The sequence below is a fragment of the Biomphalaria glabrata genome, chromosome 2 (genome assembly GCF_947242115.1).
Source record: "Biomphalaria glabrata chromosome 2, xgBioGlab47.1, whole genome shotgun sequence".
In the NCBI taxonomy this organism is placed as follows: Eukaryota; Metazoa; Mollusca; class Gastropoda; family Planorbidae; genus Biomphalaria; species Biomphalaria glabrata.
The window spans coordinates 46,998,528-47,020,229 of record NC_074712.1 but is presented as its reverse complement, the minus strand read 5'-3'; the positions used below and the strand labels follow the sequence as shown (position 1 = coordinate 47,020,229).

The 21,702-nt window shown below is 38.1% G+C and overlaps 1 protein-coding gene across 4 annotated transcripts in view; it reads right to left on the bottom strand.

Annotated features, from left to right (window-relative positions):
- Window positions 1-21,702, bottom strand: part of LOC129924631 (uncharacterized) — a 104,488-nt gene that overhangs the window by 68,176 nt on the left and 14,610 nt on the right. The gene's annotated exons all lie outside the window — the stretch shown is intronic.

Sequence of the window (21,702 nt, the reverse complement as noted above, 5' to 3'; positions counted from 1 at the left end):
CACCTCTTGCCCCGCTAGAAACTTGACCTGATACAGAGATAGGATCAGCGATAAGACATAAACATTGCTGAGTGGAGTCGGGCTGTCGACTGGACTGACAGTGTTGGAGGTCGTCATCTTAGCGGAAACTTTGTGACATGTGTGAGTGTTTGAGATAGAGAGACAAGAAAGAGAGAGAGCAAGAACAAGATAACGAGAGAGAGAGAGGGAGAAAGAGAGAAAAAATGGAAAGACGGAGAGAAAGTCTTTTGACACTAGAATTGATTTTGGCAAAGATTTGATGCTTCATCTTTACAGAGTTCTACAGATGTATTGCAGAGATTATGTCTAGTCTGACTTGGTTCTCTCAGACACTAGAACACAATCATCTTTCATAACATTCTGACTTGGTTCTCTCAGACACTAGAACACAATCATCTTTCATAACATTCTGACTTGATTCTCTCAGACACTAGAACACAATCATCTTTCATAACATTCTGACTTGATTCTCTCAGACACTAGAACACAATCATCTTTCATAACATTCTGACTTGATTCTCTCAGACACTAGAACACAATCATCTTTCATAACATTCTGACTTGATTCTCTCAGACACTAGAACACAATCATCTTTCATAACATTCTGACTTGATTCTCTCAGACACTAGAACACAATCATCTTTCATAACATTCTGACTTGATTCTCTCAGACACTAGAACACAATCATCTTTCATAACTTCATTCAAGGTTGAACGGTCTGGACTTAATCTTTTTAACTTGTTAATGTGTAGGATTTTGTACTATAATAGTTAACACACATCTAATACACTCGTACAAGAAACTCAAACAACTTCTGGCTTCTGAGTAATCTGTGGAAGTCAGACATCATACAAGTAAAAGATAAAGGCCTATCACACTCATTATTCAAACTCATTTAGACTTTATAGGAATTTGCATCAATAAAAATCATTTTTGCTTGAAACAAACAATCAAAATCAAAATCCATCTTATAAGTATGCCAACATTTATTCCATCAAGACATCAGGGAACAAAGAAAATAACTTTTTTCTACCTTCTTCTTCTTCTTCATCGTTCTCATTGTTATGTTGGAGTGTTCATATGACTAGACCAATACATGAGATGAACTGCGCAGTGGTTTCCAAATCAGGGAGCTCTCCATATAGTTTTCTTTCTATTGGGGTGATTTGGGGCCAATGTCTTATACGGGCCTCTTGGTAGAGAGAGCAGTTTTGGAGGACGTGGTCGGCATTTTCTGGTGATACTCCACATGGGCAGATTTCACTGGTTCCAATTTTTAGCTTCCGGAACATGTGTTGTCGCATTCTGTTGTGTCCGGTCCTGAGTCGAAAGATTAGACGTTGGTCTTGTCGGGATAGCTTATAGTAAGCGTCATCTTTCTTGTGATTTGGATGGGAGCTCGTCCATTTCTCATTTATTTTATCTACAATTAATGTCTTCATTTCTTCTGGATAGAGTGCAGAGTTTACTTGTGAGTTTGTTCTCCCACTCTTGGCGAGTGTGTCAGCCTTCTCATCTTTTTTTCTACCAACTCTTTGGACCGCTGACAGCTCAATACAGTCTCAACATATATGCTGTGCTATTTTCTGTTACTTTGTGTATTGTAATACATAGTGTGTAGTTCGATTAAACGTGTGTCTACAAGTGAACGTGTATCTCGGTGTCAATAGTTCAACAGAACGTGTTCAAACAATGCCCGAGTCTATAAAACATCTAGAAAATCAGGCTCGATTAGTTTCTGCTGTTGTAATTTCACCAGAGTCTCTCGGATCTGACATTACGTCATTATAACAAATATTAGATCTTTGTACAGTCAGAATCAATCGATCTGTAGTCGACACTTTTCTCCCCTAGTAAAGATTTAGATTCAAGCGAGAAGAATATTTTGTGGTCTGTACTGGTGAAATAAATGGAGTTTGTAAGGGATGATCTTAATGCAACACTCACATAGTTATAAACATCTATATTTATATATCAGAGGCAACTGGTGTCTTGGGTTCGACGATATGCCAATATCAAGAAACTTTGAGGAAATGTAACAAATGTTGCAGTTGCTAGCGTTAGCCAACAAAATGTTTAGAGTCTTTTAGAAATCATAAAACAGACTCAAAAAGAATCCAAAATGATATCTGAAAGATACATTCGATTCCATGTATTTTGTCAATGATAAAAACATTATATGTTTTAGTTCAAAAAAGTTTTACTACCGACAACTAGGTTTAGTTTAACGTGAAATTAAAAGACAAATACGTTTTAAATCGCCCCCCCCCCCAAAAAAAAAAAAATGACGGTTCAGTGTAATCATGATTTTTTTCAAGAGAAAATAAATCTAGGCAATAGACACAAGCTCCAGCTGGAATAACCTTTTCAGGGTGCAGCCTAACATTCCGGGCACACAAGTCTCACCAGCCACACGATTAGGCAGAAAGCCGCAGTACAAAGCCAGCTGGATGATAAAAGTGGTCATCATCGTATCACTACGGACGAACTATATATATATATATATCATGGGCGTAGCCCGGGGGGGGGGTAGTGACTGATCTTTTGCTTTAATTTTGTTTATTTTAGGTGAAATTTTAATACTAAACGGTCACTTGCCCTAGCACAGCCAAGGGGGTTTTAAGTTGGAAACCCCCTACCAGGGGGTTTTGAGGGGTTTTGAGTTGGAAACCACCTACCAAGGGGTTTTGAGTTTGAAACCATATACCAGGGGGCTTTGAGTTTAAAACCCCCTACCAGGGGGTTTAAGTTTAAAATCCCCTACCAGGCGTTTTTAGTTTGAAAACCCCTACCAGAGGGTTTTAAGTTTAAAACCCCCTACCAGGGGGGTTTAAGTTTAAAATCCCCTACCAGGCGTTTTTAGTTTGAAAACCCCTACAGGGGGCTTTTAAAACCCCTACCAGGGGGTTTAAGTTTAAAACCCCCTACCAGGGGGTTTTGAGTTTGAAACCACCTACCAGGGGGTTTTGCATTTAAATCCCCCTCTTCTATAAAACAAAAAAAAATGCAAACGACAATACCAAAATTTCAAGAGCACATATAAGGAAGATTTTTATTTTAAACCCCTCTCCAAAATTTGCGATAAACCCCTCTTCAATATAAAAAAGCAAATTACACACTCAAAATTGTATGCCTAAGGGGTTTTGAATTTAAACCCCTCTTCAGCTGCGTTTGAAGCTAAAAATACCTCTTCAATATAAAAAAAAAGCAAATTACGCACTCAAAATGCTATGAGCATAGCCAAAGGGGTTTTTAGTTTAACCCCCCCCCCCGCCAGCGGGGTTTGAAGCTAAAAAATAAATCTTCAAAATAAAAAAATTAAAATTTCGCAATCAAAATGCTATGAGCGTAGCCAAGCCTATTGGGTGTTTTGAGTTTAAATTTCCCTTCAGGGAGGTTTGATGATAAAACATACCTTCAAGATTTAAAAAAAAGCAAATAACGCACTAAAATTCTTTGAGCGTAGTCAAGCCCATTGTGTGTGTTTGGGGGGGGGGGGTGAGTTTCAACCCTTCTCCTCCAGATGGCCTTTTTAAAAGTTTAAAACCCCTCAAGATAGTTTTGAGTTTAAAATCCCCCTACAGAGCGTTTTAAGATTGAAAGTCTCTCTCTTCAATAATATTTCTAAAGCAAACTACAGTCACCAAATTCTATGACCGTAGCTAAATGTAGTTTTGAATTTAAAAAAAACAACAACTCCAGATATATTTTAAAAACCCCCAACAGATGATTTTGAAGATAAAACTTCCCTTTTCGATATAACATCTAAAGCAAAATAGTCACCTAATTCCAAGTTCGTAGTCAAGAGAAGTTACACATGTCTACCAGTGGCTGGGCTCCATTAATAAAGTGCAATGAAATTGAAAAGCACTAAATGTGGCTCTACAAAGATGGCTAAGACGGAGGGTCTAAGTCAGTAAGAATAGCACATTAGGTTTTTGAAAGAAAACTTTTTAATAGCAAAATAATGCACTGTAGGTACCTCAGAATATACATTTAGTTGGCTTTGAATACCGGAAATAGTGCTTGGCGGCGGGGCTCTGCCGCGGGTGGAGGGGGGGGGGAGAAAAAATCCCCCCAAAACCCCCACTCCGGAAAAAAAATCCTGGCTACGCCCATTATATATAAAAGTAGATTTTAACTTCGCCCAAAGCTATGAGACTTCTGTGTAAAAATGTCTGTATGGGTGACAAGTTTCCATCAGAGAAGTCTCCATCCATTGGCCTGCGCGTGGTACAAGACGAATGGGTGGAGTGTTCTCTGAAGTGTGAAGACAAAACACTCACCCTCTCGACTCGTCTGAACCTTAATGGTCAGGTCTACAGGTCTCGTGCATCAACTGTTAAGATCCTAACCCCTGACTCTGAGAAGAAATGGAAGAATTCTATTTCCCCCCCCCCCGCTGCACAGCTCCCACCACCCACCCAGAAACTGATGCACTCCTACCATTCTGTCACACATGGACATTAGCATTTGTTTGTTTGTCCGCGAGTAAAGGGAAGCGACGAGACAGATTAAATCCATCTGCTTGAGGGCTCATCAATATTCAGGTGGTTAACCTTATTTGTATGTACATCTAAAACCACTTACTAGCCATGCACATTCAGCCTTCACCAAGCTCAAGCTTCTTTCCCCCGCCAGAAACAAAAGAAAGTCTGTTTGCATCTTTTGAACACTTGCTTTACATAAAGGAACATTCGGGGGGGGGGGACTGAATTTCGACTGATGACCTTTGTGCACTGTTCACCTAGAAAGAAATAGTCTTAGCCAGTCTTTTTTCTTTCATTCAACAAAACTTAGAGACACGACCGAAGAAATGACGCAAAGATGTGACTGAAGTACTGACGCAAAGATGTGACTTAAGAACTGACGCAAAGATATGACTGAAGAATTGACTAAAATAATCACTGAACCACTGTGTTTAACATATCATTGGACCACTGTGTTTAACATATCACTGGACCACTGTGTTTAACATATCACTGAACCACTGTGTTTAACATATCACTGGACCACCGTGTTTAACATATCACTGGACCACCGTGTTTAACATATCACTGGACCACCGTGTTTAACATATCACTGGACCACTGAATTGTGTCTCATGGACTTAACCGAGACCTTTCACTGAAGACGTTCATTAAACCACGTTTTTACAACTTAGGTACAAAACCAAAAAAGTGTTTCTGTGTAAACATTCCTTCAATTGAGCTCACTGACAGGAGCACGCAGAGAGAGGGGGCAGACATTTAGGCCAGAAAAACATAAAACATACTTTAAAAAAAAACAAGCTAATATAAAGTCTAATTGTGTCAATTAGTTTGGATCAGTCCTGTTTTGACTCTATATTGTACATACAATAGACGTACATATTGTGTATAGTTGACCTAGACCTAATAAATCTGTGCGATTTGAGATATATTGACCAACTGTTTTTGTTTAGCTTTCTCAATGCCCTCTGATCCTATCACTTGTCTTGACCAGTTGGGAAAGGGGGAGGGAAGATGGGGGTATCTTGGTGAATATTTACATGATCGTTTTTTAAATGCATAAACAGAAAAGTCCACTCAAGGGAACTAACTCAACTTATACCACCACATTTGTCAAGTACGATCTGTCAAGATACAAAAAAAAAATTGTTAATTACCAAATTAACTAATTTAAATAATGAACTAAACTAATTGGTTGTTTTTGTGTATAGATTCTTATGTTGTTAGGTAAAAGACAAAGTTTAGCTAGAGTGGGTGTGGAAGAAATAATGTGTACTCACTTTTTACCAGACAGACAGACAAACAGACAGAGTTGATATAAGCTTTGTAAAAACCAGTAAAATGAAAGGAAAAAAACTTTTACTAATCAAAACATACAAGGGAAAGAACAGCAATATTACTGCCACATATCCCTCAATGCTGCACGATTTATCTTCCTTTTTCTATATAATCAAAATGTATTAATTACCAACAATTAATGAACTAATTGGCTAATTTATTGACAGTAACAGTTGTCCTTTTTGTTTTTTGTTTGTTTTAAAGGCTCACCTTAGTTAATGCTTCGCTGCTTACTTGAATTGTTCTGTGAAAGAATGTTTAGCTTGTGTATAATCGAATATTTGGACAGATTTGATGATTTGTTTATCGGTTGTCTACTTTGTCATACAAGGCAAACCAACCACAAAAGAAAATGGCTTTTAAACCAATCTGGCAGCAAATCAAAGCTGTAGACCAGAACTCGTCCATTTCTGAAAAGTCTGGTCCTGGAAACAAAGCTGCAATTGATTGATCAGAAACTCAACGCTAAGACTTTACAATGTTAACAATGAAGATATCTCATTCGCTATTGATTTGGTCTGGAGTCTTGAGCTAAGAGTTGCATGACATTAGGATCAGCGCTGACTGAAATATCATCCTCAACGATGGAAACATAGAAACACAGGGGAAGAAAGATTTTGAAAATCATCCAAGTTGTAGATTTTTTTCTCTACAAGATTCGCAAGAATGAAATGTCTTTAAAGATTTTTTTTTTAAATAATGGCTTTGTGGGCCATTGAAAAGTGCATTGGTTAAACGTATGGCTTTGAGGGCCATTTTGTAAGTGCATTGGTTAAACTTATGGCTCTTTGGGCTATTGGGAAGTTTGTTAAAGTTATTGTTTTATGGGCCATAGGAAAATGTGTTTAAGCTTATGGCTTTATGGGCTATAGAAAAATGTGTTTTAAACTTATGTCTTTATGGGCCATAGGAAAATGTGTTTAAACTTTTAAGGCTTTATGGGCCATTGGAAAATGTGTTTATACTTATGGCTTTATCAAGCAAGTTTAATTAAAATAATAGAAAGTGACTGCTATCGTTGAATCTGGTTAATCAGATCAGCCGGTTATTGGACCAAAACGGTGGGCTGATTAAGCAAATTCCACTATATTTCTCTCTACCTTGTTCTCTTCTCTTCTCTCTCTCTCTCTCTCTCTCTCTCTCTCTGCGTGAATGTTAATGTGTATGAATGTGTATATAAAAATGGTTTGTCTGATCTAAAGGTACATTAATAAGACGAGGCAATTATTTGGTTATTTCAAAGTGCTTTGTCCTACAATAACAACCAACTCCAAACCGCAAGGTCTGATTTACATTGGCTATCAAATTTAATCTTGATCTATTGAAGGTAATTGGTTTGGGCTGGCTCTTAGTAAATTACTTCCAACAAAAAAATGAAATCATTTAGATCACATAGAATTATAGTGTTACTTTTCACGTAGTCTGTCATGAAGTAATTCATTTCTAAATTTACTGATTGCAATTAAATCCAAATGGATATCCACTGCTCATGTGATCAGATAATGTTCTAATTGTTAGTGAATGCAAAAGAATCTTTTGATGCTTTCTTTCAATGTCATTATAGTAAATATAACAAATTTTCTTAGTCTAATCATATGAAGATGTTTCATGTAGATCTATTTGTAAAGAAATGTGATGTCATGTGACTTCAGTCTAGGACTCAAGGACATAAAAATGAGGCCCGAAATGAAGGGTTGTCCTCGTATATCTTAACATTTCTTTTCATTTTTATTACATAGATTTTTAACAAGATGGAATGTTAAAATTGTCCACAATTAATCTGGCACTTCGATTCCATCCAACTCTCGTGGGTACATGGCATTAGTTGAGAAAGTTAAGGCGGTTGGTCGTTGTGCTGGCCTCGTTAACCGACGGCCTTAAAAATAGATTGTCGTTTTGTCATATGCCATATAGATGGCAAGATCTGAAAGAGGTCCTTCTTTTTGCGAGTACGGGGCTAGAAAATACAGAGATCCAAAGAATGGAATGCGTCTGTTTAGTGACACAAACTTAAAAGATGTTGAGCGTTCAGAGGTACAATAACAGCTCTTGTGTAATGAAGTCTGTTCTTTCCCAAGTAATTGATGCCAATTAAATGCTCCACATGGAAAGAACACTCTGGCCTAATGATGAAGCTGGTCCTATTCCAAACACGTAACAGCGAGGCTGGAAGTTAGGACAGATACATCGTCTGGCTAATTTCCAAGTGATCTGATTAGCATTGGCCTGCAGGATGGCACAGAACAAAACACACGCTCGTCCGACGTGGACAGAACTTTCTAGTGAGTTTGTATGGACAATGGCCAGCTGACAGAGAAAGGTTTTCTGCGGACAATGCTACAATTTATTGATCTAGTTAAAGTTAATTAGTCATGGTCTTTATAAACTCTTTAATGGGGTAAAATCTGGTTAGGAATTTGACCCCTTTCTGCCAGTAGTTAAACATTTAGTTGATGTTTTTTTTTTTTTTCAATTTAGGGCAGACTTGAAAGAAAACATTTTTTTGAAAATCGAACAAAAAAAAATAATCAGATTTATGTTTACATTTGTTTGTAATGTACAGATGATATAGATGAGTATAAAAAAAAGTGTTTTAAAGACAACAGTTACATTGCGGGGGTCATCTCCATCTAGTTATCTGAATCCTCCAGCGTGATAGTTAGAACTCAAAAGAATATGTATTTATATTTTATATTGTTAGCTTTCAGAAGATAAAAAGAAGCAAAAGTAACTAAACGTTGTAAGATGTAAAATATCACAAAATCGAATATCAGATTTTCAATATTTTTTTAAATTTTATATTTAATTATAACATGCGGATGGACGTACGGACGTACAGACAGACCACACAAAACCAATAGCGACTTTTCCCTTTTCGGGTTCAGCTAAGAGTAGGAATATTGATATGTATAAAAAGTGAACCGGAAGTTGGATATGAGAGACTGTAGATGATGGTCTATTGCATGTTATATAAAAATAATATCTTCCTTATATGCCCGAATCCTTACCAGACTGTAAGAACATAAATGAGAAATGTTTTCATAGGGGAAAAAAATTTTCCAAAATTCTGATAGCTTGACAGCTTTGCGTGACCAGAAAGATTGTGTGTTTAACACAATTCACGTTCAGACTTGGGGGGACAAATGATAACTTTAAGGGGCAGAGAGATTGTTCTCTGCTGTTTGATTGGGGTGTGTGTCCTGTGGCCCTGGCTTGGCAACTAACTCTGCGTAGGCGGGGAGGGGGGATGAGGGTATTCTATTTGGTTATCCGCGAGGCAGCCGTCCCTAAAGCAATCACATTAGATCTGCACCGGTGCTTGTGAAATGGTGTGCGGGGCTAGAAAGGAATGGCTTTCAGAGAGAGATTGAAAAAACAAAAACAAGAAAAAAAAAGCAAAAAAAAAAAAAACAAAACAAAACCTGCATTGCATTCTGGACGTGTTTATTTCTCTTGCATTGATTGCACTTTTGGATAGTCACAAGTCGATGGAAAGGAAAAAGTGTTTAGTTTCATTGACAATAAATTGTGTGATTGTTTTGAACTAAGCAATGGTTTTTCTTACAATTCGATGTAAGGAGATTTTATTTACATTTGAAATTTGTGAAAAGTTTACTAGCTTGTAAAATGTGTGGAGGCTTTACAGACATATGAAGTGTAGTATTATTTATGAAGTCGCATTTGTTTTGTTTTTTTAATTTAGACATTTTTCAAGAAAAATAAAATAATTTACATCACGAAGTTTTGAAAAAAACAACTTCGTTTCATTTTCAATGAAGACCTTTGGCTTGCAAAGAGCTTCCAGGGAAAAGAAGAAGAGGCAGACTGAGAAAGCGATGGGAACAGTCAAACGAATGACCTATGAGCTCTATCATTAAAAGCGACACCTCAAGGCGACAGACAGTCGACAGTTCATGCGTTACTGTCCAACAGACTTATGGATACATGAAAGTGGGGCAATGGAAGCCTTCTGAGTAACTGTAAGTAAATGATAGAGCGTCATGGCGTCGCGCTGTGGAAACTGGCGCACTAATTGCGGAGGACAAGAGAACATCGCTGGAAGAAGAAAAGCGCCAGAGAAAAAAAAAGCAAGGTCAATGACACTACCTTCAGCTGGAATAACCTGCCCAGTGTGCAGCCGAACATTCCGGGCTCACATAGGCAGTAGCCCGCCCTAGGGGTGGCAAGTGGGGCAACCGCCCCAGGCCCCGCCCTTGATGGGGGCCCCGCGATCGTAGATTTCCTTGTCAACTTCAGCTTCTCAATCCAGATCATTTTTCACTCACTAGGACTTGTTACTCAATATTTTGGAAGCCTTCCCGGCATCTATATGATACCAATTACCGTGCAAGCTCTTAACATGACATTATTGGTTTCAAATACGTTCATTTTCGGTAGAGACAGCATCTTATGACCTGTCGATTCTACGAGGCTATCATTGTTTAACAGTTCACCATAGCATCAATAAAAACAAGTAGCCGGAAGCGACCAACTAACATTGTTTATTTTGTAAATAAACGACATCCAATCCGATGCATAGTGATCAAGTTTGAACCAGTTGCAAGGCTATAGATATTTCTACATGAAAGAGTCATTGGTTATCTATATTGTTGTAACATAAATGAAACTTTTGAAAAATTGATTTTTTAAAATGAAAATTTCTTGACCCTCGAAGAGGATATGTTCCGAGACTGCCAGCGAAATTAAAATTTCCGCGGTATTTCATGCCCTATATGTACACTATTGTTTGATCCGCGGTATTTCATGCCCTATATGTACACTATTGTTTGATCCGCGGTATTTCATGCCCTAAATGTACACTATTGTTTGATCCGCGGTATTTCATGCCCTATATGTACACTATTGTTTGATCCGCGGTATTTCATGCCCTATATGTACACTATTGTTTGATCAGCGGTATTTCATGCCCTATATGTACACTATTGTTGGATCCGCGGTATTTCATGCCCTATATGTACACTATTGTTTGATCCGCGGTATTTCATGCCCTATATGTACACTATTGTTTGATCCGCGGTATTTCATGCCCTATATGTACACTATTGTTTGATCCGCGGTATTTCATGCCCTATATGTACACTATTGTTTGATCCGCGGTATTTCATGCCCTAAATGTACACTATTGTTTGATCAGCGGTATTTCATGCCCTATATGTACACTATTGTTTGATCCGCGGTATTTCATGCCCTATATGTACACTATTATTTGATCCGCGGTATTTCATGCCCTATATGTACACTATTGTTTGATCCGCGGTATTTCATGCCCTATATGTACACTATTGTTTGATCCGCGGTATTTCATGCCCTTTATGTACACTATTGTTTGATCCGCGGTATTTCATGCCCTATATGTACACTATTGTTTGATCCGCGGTATTTCATGCCCTAAATGTACACTATTGTTTGATCAGCGGTATTTCATGCCCTATATGTACACTATTGTTTGATCCGCGGTATTTCATGCCCTATATGTACACTATTGTTTGATCCGCGGTATTTCATGCCCTATATGTACACTATTGTTTGATCAGCGGTATTTCATGCCCTATATGTACACTATTGTTGGATCCGCGGTATTTCATGCCCTATATGTACACTATTGTTTGATCAGCGGTATTTCATGCCCTAAATGTACACTATTGTTTGATCAGCGGTATTTCATGCCCTATATGTACACTATTGTTGGATACGAACTACTTCCCATTCTGACGGGCAACGAGCTATTGGTCTACACAGGTTGTTCGTAGTAAACATCAATGGACCTCATTCACCAATCGTAAACAAACATCATTTAGCCACGTGATAATATTGATAAAACAATGAAAATTACGTATCACGTGACAGCCTTTATGGATTGCGTAATTTGTATTGAAGATATAGAGAACCACGTGGCAAAATGTTGTTTGTTCCGACAGCGCATCGGGAGAGAAGAGACATAATATTATTATTAGTGCAAAGCGACAAGCCAGGAAAGTTCCGTGACTGAATCCGTCTAAGCAACTGTTAGCAACTATTTGATTATTGCAAATGTTCTGATTCTCCTCCGCAATTAATACTTTCCGACTCCAGCGTGCTTAGCAGAAATTATTATCTAGTTTGTTTTATTTTTTTATGCAAAATGTTTCTGAATCATTAGTTACTTTTATTAACCTTAAAAGACGAAATCTTTCATGCAGAACAATTATAATACAGAATGTAATTAGTGAAAAGCCAATAGTATAGCAAAAATAAGGCGTTAGAGGCGGTCGAGCCCGTTAGCGCGATGTTGTACGGTGTATATAGGCCCAGGGCCCCGTATTTGACACTCGCTCAGGGCCCCGCGCTCTGATAAGGCCGCCCCCTGCACATAGGTTTCACCATTTGTAAGCCTCCATGCACTAAGGTTCCGTGCTCTCATTAATCCCTTACAGCACGGTCCAGGTATCTGGCAGTGTTCTGTAGGGTTCGCTTGGCTCCGTACAGAGCGAGACCCCGCATGCACCAGTTCTATCTGTTTCAAGACTAGCCGTATGTTTGAAAGTGTCTCACCAGCCACACGAGGAGGCACGAAAGCCCCCATGGATGGACAAACGTGGTCATCATCGAACCACAATGGATGAACTATACATAGGATTACATCTGTTCGAATCTTGTTTATCCAACTGGTTAAATCACCTTCACCTGTCTCTTAGTCTGTTGGACCGCTGGGGCACCACACAAATCTGTTGACCGTTTTTCTCCATTCCTCTCAGTCTTTTGCCTTTGCTAGAATCTCTTTTAATGACAGGTTCGTGTTCCCATCCCTTTTTCTGTCTGCTTCTTCCTTTTTTCCTGGCACTGTTCCCTGAAGGAAGGTGTTTACGAGCTGAGGACTTTGTGATATAGATATTTAGAGTGCGTTTTGGTTGTTGTTGTTGTTGTTGACAGTGGTTAGCAGTTAAATAAAACTGGTCATATCAAGCTAGTTTAAATTAACAGTCAATTACAACTGGTTAACTCAAATTGTTTACTCAAACTGTTAAATCAAGCTGGTTAAATAGTTGGGTTGCATCTATCTAGGATTTGAAAGGAAATACATGTGTGTACTGTTTGTCTTGTGATTAGAGCGAGGGTTTACTCAAGAAACAAATGATAACATGCCTCAATAGCTGACCTTTTAGATACACGCGCAGACACTGACAGTGTTTAGCATTTTATCAGATGGACACACTCATTCAATGTGCAGGGTGTGTGTGTGGCGTTAAGGTCAAACCCATTAGCCGATGTCTCTACAGGGTTAAGTCCAGGTAATAGTGTTAAGTCTCAATTGATATCTGACTCTGAGTCTGTAAGATCGTTCCAAAGTACCCCGCAGTGGTATTAGGGAGGCTTAACAAACGACTGTTGCGCCAAACGAGAGACGATTGTTAGAAAACAATTCGGCAATGGGTGAAATTAACTTATCATCTACTTTGTGTTTGAAGTCAAATGACTAAGAATAATGGCGACCAAAGCCAGTAAGAAAATGTAACAACTGAGGTTTACTGAAGATTATTATAACGGAACATTGTTGTACATACAAAGTGTCAGTAGAATATCTGGGTTTATTGTTTAGAATATCTGGGTTTATTGTTTAGAATATCTGGGTTTATTGTTTACTTCATGACTGACTAACAGGAATGTAGGCCTACTACTTATTAACAGTAACACGTCTGGCTGGTCGAGTCGTATCTTTGTGGCATTTTGCGTCTTTGTAGACGGTCCTTTCCCTTGGCAACTTCTTGTGTGACTAAAGGGCCAATCCTTGATACACAGCTGTGGTCACAGGTTGGGCATATGTAATCACCAGCGGCTCTCCTGCCTTCTGTTAGATCGCCATACAGAATGTCCTGTGGAAGTCGACCTACTGGCATTCTACGAACGTGGCCAAGCCAGCCAAGGCGTCTGCTGCTGATAACAGAGCGGATGTCCTGGCATCCTTCTCTTCGTAGCACTTCCTCGTTGGTTATCTTATCTTGCCACTTTATTTTAAAGATCTCCCTTAGGCAACAGAGGTGGAAGACATTCAGCTTTTTTTCGCCTGGTTTGTGCTCTGGACTATCGTTTCGATGATCCTAAATTCCTGTTCGCTAACTTCCCCCCCCCTCCCCGCCGTCCTTGTAAAAGGTCTGGGGGCCCGGATGGAATCATCTTCAACTCTGAAGGGACGTCCCAAACATGTCAAAGAAATGTCAAGGAAATTTCAAACTTTGTAGTTACGTGTTTGATGTGTGACGTTTGCAGTCACGTGTTTGATGTGTGACGTTTACAGTCACTTGTTTGATGTGTGACGTTTGTAGTCACGTGTTTGATGTGTGACGTTTGTAGTCACGTGTTTGATGTGTGACGTTTGTAGTCACGTGTTTGATGTGTAACGTTGACAATCTTGAAACGTTCATTGAAGCTTAGCAAGTGTCCAGATATGTGGCGTAGCTAGTGCGGAGAGGGGGAGAATTTAAAAATCCCCCCGGCCACCACTTGAAGAGGCCTTCAAATGAGTTTTCGAAATAGTTTTTTTTACATTAAATATTAAATATTACGCAGAGAGGTCAAACCCCCCGGGCCCCCAAATGATGGCAAATTTCTAGCTAAGCCACTGGTTCAGATAAGTGGAACCGATGAAATACAGGTGTCGCTAACCTTGTTGTCGAATGCTAGAGGGATGCACAGATCAAGTGTACACGCTCTCAATGATAGTTCAGTGACTGAATTCTTCCTCGGCAACCAAACTTTTTAGGTCATCTATTTCTTAGGCCAGCTTTTAACAAGCAGGGTGTTATATGTCCAGCACAACGACCAACTGATTTTACTTTACCCAATTAAGATCAGGTACCCATTTGAGGTGGGTGGCCTCGGGGGCGTCCGAAATTAAAAAAAAAACCATTCTTCACCGAGACCCCTCGGTTCAGAAGCCAAGCGTTTTACCTTTTCCTTATCGTCCCCATAGATTGCAAGATCTGAAAGGGAGTACTTAACGTTTTGTTTTAACCAATTGATTTGACTCGTAAATGGGCCATTCATTTGCTAAGAGCTTACAGCACCAACCGACTAGCTTGTATTAGCTTTCTTAGCTCATTATGCTCACGCAGTTGTACCTATATATTATTTATAGAACATCGACATTTATCGCCGAGGAAACTGTCTTTTCGCATTTTAGATCGATTCTAATCTATATCCTCCAAAAAAAATCTGCACTCGTGAGTACTCTTAAATTTTATTAGGCCCTAGACTTTCTCCTTACTCTGTCACAAGCAACTGGTTCAACGGAGCATGAAATCAGTCAACAATAGTCAGCGCCAGAAGGTTTCAGATACCGCCCATATTGATTGCTTGATCAGCAGAGCGTGAACAGTTTTGTCTGAAGCGGTCATTCGATCTAGAGTCTGTTTCATCGTTCTCCTGATGGCGATTGGTCAGGAAAGGAAATCAGAAGTGCCGAGGACTGCAATACCCCCAAATAACACATTGACACAAATATCCTTTTTAGATTATTAGATTATCATATCTTATACATGGTATGATAGTAGTCTATACATCTGAGACCATTATTAATACATTTTTATTGCTATATTTTATGCTCTTTATAAACTACAGCGATTGGACCCCACGATCACCTGCTAAGTATTGTAAAAAAAAAAAAAAACGCAAAGTAAAACTTTATAGCCATATTACAAGATCTTCGGGGTTCGCAAAGACCTTCCTTTAGAGAACAGTACTAGGAAAAAGAAGAAGAGGCAGACAGAGAAAGTGGTGAAAAGACAACATAAAAGAACTGACGGCCAGCCATTGAAAGAGGTTCTATTCAAGGCAAATGGCAGAGAGGAATGTAGAAAGATGGTCGACAGATCTGGTGTGGTGCCCCAACGTTCCAACAGACAATATTAGACAGAGAGAGAAACTGGTGAAGTACGGCAGTACGCTTTAGGTAGAGTGAAGTCTCTGTAGTCAGTGTATCTTGTTATGCAGTAGTGTTGAGTTGGTCGTTAGTTAAATATAACGTCTATGTAGCGTCCTTGTTGTTATGATCTTCAAGTTATAGTTGTCGTGTTTGTACAGAGCCTGATTCGAGAGGATCCTAACTCTATATAATCTCCTTTTCCCCAAATAAGAAACAAGCAATGCAAATATTGCATGAGATCCTGAACATTGGTAAGTAGACATCAATAAGCATGAACCTTAAGGCCACCTTCATTAGCTAATTAGCTACAGCTACAGCTCAGCTTGATATCACCTTGATTGACTTTCTCTGCGGGTCGATAGGTTGTTTCCCCTGGCCAAGTCTGTCATCAATATATTAAGTAGACAAGACAGAATAGGAAAAAATATATAATCGAAATTCATTTTCTTCCAAACATCTTGAGTGTGTGTTTAACTCCTGCACATGATTTTGATGTTATTTTAAGGACACTTCATTGCCCATGACTAATGACTGTGGGATGCGCTGGTGCAAGTTCTCCCGGTTGACCTCCCACGCTTTAAACTTAAGGTTTAATTTCTCTGCCACGAACTTTCTGTTTTCTTTGAAGAATGTTTTTGAATGACCGACATTAACTTAAAGATTCCCATTAGTTTGGACATTCTAAGATTTGTGCGCAAAATGACCAAATTGCCATTGAAAAATATTTAGCTTTGACGAACTATTGATTTCATAACCTTTGTAATCATTAGACTATGATTAGACTAAAAGGCACAAAAGAACTACTGACAGCTTGGCTGTTGATTAACAAAGAAAAAAAAAAGACTTGAGCCTACATTTTATTCAAAAAAAAATCTACTAAATTAAAAAAAATGTCAGAAGCGAGTCTCTTCTATTTTTATACAAATTTTCTTTTGTTCAAAATGTTTTATAGACCTGGATTGCAATTGAACTGTTCAAGCCAAAATTCTAAAATTGTATTTCTGTGTTGGCAGAATGATTGACCAGGTTTTCTGAATGCAAAAATCGCACCAATCGATACGTTCTTAGCGATGGGATCGATCCTCACCAAAGCATTTAGAAATATTAGATCGACGTGCGAGTAGTCATGCGAGGCCATATACTCAAGTATCGTGCCAGCTAGGCTGGAGACAAAAGCATGGGAAAACATTTTGGTTTCATTACCTAGTGATCAAAGAAAGATGTATTGGAATTCATTGAGGGTATATATTAATAGAACTACAGAGGGGCGGTAACTTCCTGTAGCCAATGTAAGGAACTTACTTATGACGCTACTGTTCAATTGGTTAATTTACTGTTCGATTGGTTAATTCTTGTTTCTTGTCGGGTGTTAATAAACTTGATTAATGAACTTCATAAAGAGGGAAAACAGAATGAAGGCCTAAATATGTTTGAGTGTGTCGACCGTTGATGGGTGTATATTGAGTACCCGACATTTGGCGCAGCTTTTTTTATCTAGAGCCGTTTTGGCGCAGCCTTTTTGTCCAGAGCCGTTTTGGCGCGAGAATTCTGATGATAACTAATAAAACACAAAACCTGTAAACATTTTCCCCACTATACTACAGTACATATAGTATACATTACCCCTACCCCTTGTCAGGTGGTTTTTTTTTCCGGGTTCATCTAGGAGTAGACATAAGTTCATTACTCTCCGGGTTCCTCCCCACCTGAACAGTGTTTATTAACTTCCTGCAGGGTTTTTAATTTGGCCGTGGCTCGTCTGCTCGGACACCCCGGACAGTTTATCGGTTAATACGTAAATAATTATGAAACACAAATACTGACTATACGTGAACTTTTATCAGTTAATAACAAGAGTGTAAATGCAACAATTTAATGAATAAACAATGTAACATGTTTGAACCCCAAGACCCCCCCCCAGCCACGCCCATGATATATATTACATTTTTTACCTCACGTCGTTGTGTGTGTGTTTGTGTGTGTGTGTGTCTCTCTCTCTCTCTCTCTCTCATTCTTAGTACAGAAGTTTCAACTGCCCTGTGAATCATTGTATTCAACTTCATACTATGGGTAATACCTTAGAGCCGAACTAATAAAGTGCAGCACTGAGCAGGATTTTCTGTAGAGGCCCCTAGCCTGATTTGAAAACATACGTTTTTGAAAATACTTCATGCAATTATAGATAAAAACTACTTTTTTAAAATAATAGTATGTATATATATATATTTGTTGATTCTTGAGGCAGTACCCTTAATTTGGCTCTAGGATACCAATTACAGCTATTATAGTGTAAAATGTACAGACATTCAGTAAAGTTTTTAGATTATGGTATATATGCCCTCAAGAGTTGTTGTTTTTAAATATACCCTTCGGTGTTCCCAATACATCTAAAATAAGTTACTAAACGCTAAAAAATATTTCTCTATGGTGTTTGAAATGTAAAACCAATGACGTCAGTTCTGTGTAGTGACCTTTAATTTCATTAAATCTAATATATAATACCACAGAACCTGATTGATCTCCCCTTTCCTATTGTGTACATTCTGTCTCTCTCTATTGTATTGCTTCCCATTTGTCCGTCTCGCTGTCTGTATTTTAACTCCCACGACTTTCAGAAAATAAAACTACAACTATATAATAGCAATGACCTAGTTGATTTAACGGGATGGCACGCTGAGACTTGTGTTTGATACATATAATTTTTATTTCATTTATTTCATCTAGTTTTCTTTTTTTTTAATGTTTAGTATGTTATTTATAACATTGAGAGTTTTAAAATTTCAGATGAGGCAAAGGGCGGCTACACAGTCTGCAATCCCTAAAATCCAGTTCTGACACCTATTTACATTTATCTAGCAGGACCCTATTTCAAAATAATAAAAAAAAAACAATAACAACATCAGAAAAACATATATTTTTAAAAATACTTATATATAAGAGCCCAAATATGGTATATGAAATTTAAACGTGGAGCACCAGGTTTGTTTTAAACTTTGTTTTAATTTGCTAGTTAGTAGTCTATTCTCTCTAAGTTCTCCGCCCGCAATCCAAAATAACTGTCCATTAGTAGTTTTGATTGGTATCTTGAACAAGGGAAAGACGAATTTTTGTATAGAATTCACACAATTTGTATACGAATTTATTACTTATGTTAATAATATATAATAATTATTTATATTTAAACCTATTTTTAGATTATTTCGCCCCCCCCCCCTCTAGTATGTTTGTCGATATGGTGGGATCGGGAGGCATCAAGTCCGCCCCCCCCCCTAAACTTTCGAGTGGGGGGGGGGCGGTCCAATTTATATGTAGAAATCACAGCTTGCTAACAGAATCAATTGAATATCTATATGATTAAAACTTGTTATTGGTATTTTAACCGATCTTTATATTATATCGTTCCCCTGTTGGCAGATGGGGTGGGGATCGAATACCTCTACTACCCTTCCCACCTAAAACCTTTGAGTGGAGGGGGGGCGGTCCTACTTTTCTGAGAAATCATAGTTTGTTAACAAAATTAGTTGAATTAATATATAAATTTTATATTATGTCGCTCTCCTTCAGGTATTTTTGCCGATTCGGTGGGGTGGGGTGGGGGGGGGGGCGATTGTATGTACTGTCCTCCCCAATCTAGGTCTCTGAGTGGGAGGGGCGGTCCTATTTTTACGGAGAAATCATTGTATGTGAACAAAATTAGTTGAATATGTATATAATATAAACTACGTGAACCCATTGTATATTATGTCGCACCACACTCTAATCTCAAATTTTATCATTAGTAAATATAACATGAAAAGGGTTGTACCAGGTGGAAGGGGCGATACATGCAATCGCCTTCCGCCCATGGGACAAACCAATACTTTTTCTTTTTGTTTTATAGTTAAGAAATTACAAAATTAAAAAAATCAGTCACTTATATAATTTATACATGCTATAAAATTAAATTCTTATACCGAGTCGCCCCAACCCTATTCTTTAATGCCAAATGCAATCATTAGCAGAAATTATAAAAAGGAGTGAGGATTAATCATTTTCACTCTATCGCCCCCTACCCTTTCCAGACAGAGTTTATGTAATTTCACATGAATTTATCTTAATTATTTTAAGAAAGACTTTGCTTTGGAAAAGTTATAATTCAAACAAAATTTTTCAGTATAAGAGTCACGATTGAGATGAGTTCTAAACCCAGATAATCTTTTCCTAGTCGCCTTTTTCCAACCTTTACTCAATCTGATATTTTTCTAGTTAAATAATATTGGACTATAACTAACAATTTATGCTTGAATTTTACTGAATATTATTTATCGAATAATTTTTTTTTCGGCGGCGATCCCGAAAGCCTTAATCTAAAGATGTGGGGTATCTTATCTTTTCAAGGAACAAATCGGTTTGATTGGCGATGTATTAAGTGCCTAAAAATTTCTATTAGAATATTTTTCAACATTATTCAAAAGGTCCTTTATAATAGGATGAATAATGAGCTTTAGGTCAGGAGAATGCGTTTCTTCAGTGAAGAATGCAAGAAAACGCTTTTCGTTATTGGGCTTCGACCCGAACCCCACTGATGAATAATGAGCTATGAATGTCAGGAGAATGCGTTTCTGCAATGAAGAATGCAAGAAAACACTTTTTGCGTCGGGGCTTCGCCCCGAACCCCACTGATTAATAATGAGCTGTATATGTCAGAAGGATGCGTTTCTGCAGTGAAAAATGCAAGAAAACCCTTTTTGTGTCGGGATTCGCCCCGAACCACACTAAGCAATCTTACATCGCTCCCCCAGACCCTCAAGCTTGCAAGAGAAAGGCCTCAACATGACTTTTTAATTTTTTTCGCCGAAGGTTGAGAAACACTGCTCTATTTTATTCTCATATATATATATATATATATATATATATATATATATATATATATATATATATATATATATATATATATATATATATATATATATATATATATATATATATATATATATATATATATATATATATATGCTGTACGCACGTTTATGCATAGGGTTAGGGTTTACTCGGCTTTAGGGTTAGGGTTTGGAAATAAAATCGCCCCCCCCCACTCCGAAGTTCTGGATCCGCTAGTGATCAGAGCGTAGTGAGAAAGTGATAGGATCAGAGCGTAGTGAGAAAGTGATAGGATCAGAGCGTAGTGAGAAAGTGATAGGATCGGAGCGTAGTGAGAACGTGATAGGATCAGAGCGTAGTGAGAAAGTGATAGGATCGGAGCGTAGTGAGAAAGTGATAGGGTCGGAGCGTAGTGAGAAAGTGATAGGATCAGAGCGTAGTGAGAAAGTGATAGGATCGGAGCGTAGTGAGAAAGTGATAGGATCGGAGCGTAGTGAGAAAGTGATAGGATCGGAGCCTAGTGAGAAAGTGATAGGATCAGAGCGTAGTGAGAAAGTGATAGGATCGGAGCGTAGTAAGAAAGTGACAGGATCAGAGCGTAGTGAGAAAGTGATAGGATCATAGGGTAGTGAGAAAGTGATAGGATCAGAGCGTAGTGAGAAAACTAAAAGCATGAAATAGCGCTAAACAAAAACAATTAATAAAAATATTATTAATCGCTGTAGCTCTAGTTCTACTACAAATTTAATTACACGACTTATACTAACTAATTGATACCTCTTAACTTCATATAAGCATTTTTTTTTAAGTATTCAATGTTCTCTTTCATTTATAGAATGTGTTTGTTACTAAGCGCCCTTGCCACGCACACACACTATAAAAAAATGTAAAAACTTTATCATGAGCTTAAAGATGTTTCTTGTGATTTCAAACCAATAAATGGAAACATTTCAAACTGTTTGAGAAACTGTTACACATACGATAATACACATGCACACACTTACACACAAACGCATACACAAACACATCAATTTGTGTATTCAATTTTCTAACAGTAACCTAAACAAAGTGT